Genomic DNA, 3,881 nt, shown 5'->3' on the forward strand with positions numbered 1-3,881 from the left:
AGGAGATTTGATCTCCTAGGGCCGGCCACCCCCCCTTGGCACCCCTATATATAGTGGGGGGAGAGGAGGGACTTCACACCTGAACGTCTCGGCCTTTGGTTGCCTCCTTCTCCCTCCCCAACACCTCCTCAACCTCCATAGTGCTTAGCGAAGCTCTGCCGGAGTACTGCAGCTCCACCAACACCACGCCGTCGTGCTGCTGCTGGTGCCATCTCCCTCAACCTCTCCTCCCTTCCTTGCTGGATCAAGAAGGAGGAGACGTGGCTGTTCCGTACGTGTGTTGAACGCGGAGGTGCCGTCCGTTCGGCGCAGGTCATCGGTGATTTGGATCACATCGAGTACGACTACGTCATCACCTTGCAAGCTTCCGCACGCGATCTACAAGTGGTATGTAGATGCAAAATCTCTCCCTAGACTCGTTGCTTAGATGAACTCATAGATGGATCTTGGTGAAACCGTAGGAAAAATTTTAATTTTCTGCAACGTTCCCCAACACTGGTTTACGAGATCTGCTAGAGATGCTCTAATGAGGTCGGCGGATCGCCCTGTAGTTGCTAGGAGGGAGGACGTACATGTATTACACGCATGTAGCGTGCGCTCAAATTCCTATCCTGGTCTAACCGCATTTTGACGAGGTAAGTATTTCTAGCTTACTTGTTCGGGGTAGTGGCATGCGAGTTGCCGGACCTCTGGCTAGCCCGGGGCCATTACCTTGCAAACTTTTTCGAGCTAGATACGACAAGACGATGCAATCGTTCACACTGGCGGAGCTAGCCAAAAATCACTTGGGGGGGGGGAGCTAAACACAAATCATTAGTGTTGGGCGGGAGGGCAAATGCGATCTAAGCCCTCCTATTTTTTCCTTTAGGAATTAATCCAAGGCTAGGGGGCAACGCCCCCCCCCAATGTCGATCAAGAGGGTATCCATGGAGGCATGGGCAGTGGCGGTCGTGATGCTCATCGCGTCGTGTGTTATGGTCAAGCCAGTTTTCGCCGGGGCACCATCATCGTCGGAGGTGCGAGTGGACTGAGTACAGTACAACAAGCTTTAGACGTTGTTCCCGCGGAAAAAATCAATGGGTCCGCATACATGTCACCCGCCGGAGAGTACATGTTCTCTCTGCTCTCAAACGTGGTTCATTTCCCCAAAAAAAATTGTGCATTCCTTCTAACCCCTCTAATTGCAGGGGTCTCCATGGTGGAAAAACCCTATGTTCTCCTCGAGGGTGAAGGGCGTGAACAAACCATAATCGAGTGGGGCGACCTCTATGTTGTGTTGGGTGATCCACTTGGACGGCCTGCACGAGGAACAAACGACACCACAACAGTCAACGTAAACGCTGAGAATTTCATGGCTTGGTTCTTTTTGACATCAAAGTACTTTTTATTACAAGGTGATCACCGTATTATCTTGTATAAGAGTATCAACAACCTCTATGGATGGATCTTCCATCCACCCCACACACATCTTACTTATAGCTAGTTTGGTTAAATCATGGGCAACACAATTAGTCTCTCTAGGAGCATGCTCAAAAATACTATGCGGGAAATCATACGCAGGGTGATATATATCATCAAGAATTGCCGTCGATAGACCAAAAGAGAGACCTCCATTCTTTATTGTCTCTATCACCTCGATGTTGTCGGAGTTCACCTCTATGCGATTACATCCGATTGTAGTTGCCAAATTGGAGATGAAAGTAAGGCCGGTGCCTCGGCCATAAGCGCATCTTCACACTAATCGATTTCCCCGTTTCCTGTCGCGACGAATGTGCCACTCATGTCTCTGATGATAGCGCCATACGAGCCCTTGAGTAAGTCTGGTTCAAAAGCCCCATCCACGTTTAACTTCACATAGTTCTTCTTTGGTCTTTCCCAGCCATGTCGCTTGATCGTCGCCTTTTGCATCACTCGTCATAGTATAGTTAGCAACCAATGCTTTTGATTGCCATGACTCGGTTTATAACTTTCAAGGTACATTTTTTGCTACCCAACCCCCCTCCGGGGGTTATTCCCACTATTAAAAGTTTATAAATCTTGAAATCCTTAATGTAAAAATGCTATTTTCCGAACAACATTGTAAAATCAATGCAAAACGTTATATCAGATCGAAAACACAGGCTCAGGCGCCCGGCACTAGCAGGCTAGCGGCCCACTGGGCATCGGCCTGACTTTCTCTCAACGCAACGCATTCCCCAATTCCCCCAGATTTCTCAAAAAAAAAACTTGGGCAATGAGTTAAACAAATTCTTCATGTTTTGTTCTATGTTTGTGTTATATGTTTGCTATCCTATTGGCCGTTTATGTTTCTCCAACAATACTTAACATTTTGGAACTTACTTTTTGATATAGAGATGCATGGTTCCATTAAATTGAGTTTGTTCGTTCAGAGACACATGATCAGATATTTTTCGTAGTTAGTTTAAATTATGTAGCTCTCATCAGCCATTGTTCAAATTGTGAACGCTATTTTGAAAGTTTTAGATGCTGAAATCCTTAATGTAAAAATGCTATTTTTCTGATGTTCAAGGTGTTCGGCGTATCGCCCGCAAGATACAAATGGATAGTGATGATGAGTACTTTTTTAACAACTTCATTTGTGATTCGGATGATCCTTCATCCGACAATGAGGAGATTGTGGTCCCGGCTTTGGTCGTCCATGACCACATTGATAGGTAGCGGGTGATGTTTAGGGGCTCGATCCCGAGGTATACCCCGGCGTTGATGTTGGAAATATGCTCTAGAGGCAATAATAAAAGTATTATTATTATATTTCCTTGTTCATGATAATTGTCTTTTATTCATGCTATAACTGTATTATCCGGAAATCGTAATACACGTGTGAATACATAGACCACAATATGTCCCTAGTGAGCCTCTAGTTGACTAGCTCGTTGTGATCAACAGATAGTCATGGTTTCCTGGCTATGGACATTGGATGTCGTTGATAACGGGATCACATCATTAGGAGAATGATGTGATGGACAAGACCCAATCCTAAGCCTAGCGCAAAGATCGTGTAGTTCGTATGCTAAAGCTTTTCTAAATGTCAAGTATCTTTTCCTTAGACCATGAGATTGTGCAACTCCCGGATACCGTAGGAATGCTTTGGGTGTACCAAACGTCACAACGTAACTGGGTGGCTATAAAGGTGCATTACAGGTATCTCCGAAAGTGTCTGTTGGGTTGGCACGAATCGAGACTGGGATTTGTCACTCCGTGTAAACGGAGAGGTATCTCTGGGCCCACTCGGTAGGACATCATCATATGCGCAATGTGACCAAGGAGTTGATCACGGGATGATGTGTTACGGAACGAGTAAAGTGACTTGCCGGTAACGAGATTGAACAAGGTATTGGATACCGACGATCGAATCTCGGGCAAGTAAAATACCGCTAGACAAAGGGAATTGAATACGGGATTGATTAAGTCCTTGACATCGTGGTTCATCTGATGAGATCATCGTGGAACATGTGGGAGCCAACATGGGTATCCAGATCCCGCTGTTGGTTATTGACCGGAGAACGTCTCGGTCATGTCTGCATGTCTCCCGAACCCGTAGGGTCTACACACTTAAGGTTCGATGACTCTAGGGTTATAAAGGAAGCTTGTATGTGGTTACCGAATGTTGTTCGGAGTCCCGGATGAGATCCCGGACGTCACGAGGAGTTCCGGAATGGTCCGGAGGTAAAGATTTATATATAGAAAGTCCTGTTTCGGCAATCGGGACAAGTTTCGGGGTCATCGGTATTGTACCGGGACCACCGGAAGGGTCCCGGGGGCCCACCGGGTGGGGCCACCTGCCCCGGGGGGCCACATGGGCTGTAGGGGGTGCGCCTTGGCCTACATGGGCCAAGGGCACCAGCCCCTAGAGGCCCATG

Source organism: Triticum dicoccoides, chromosome 6B (assembly GCF_002162155.2).
Source record: "Triticum dicoccoides isolate Atlit2015 ecotype Zavitan chromosome 6B, WEW_v2.0, whole genome shotgun sequence".
In the NCBI taxonomy this organism is placed as follows: domain Eukaryota; kingdom Viridiplantae; phylum Streptophyta; class Magnoliopsida; order Poales; family Poaceae; genus Triticum; species Triticum dicoccoides.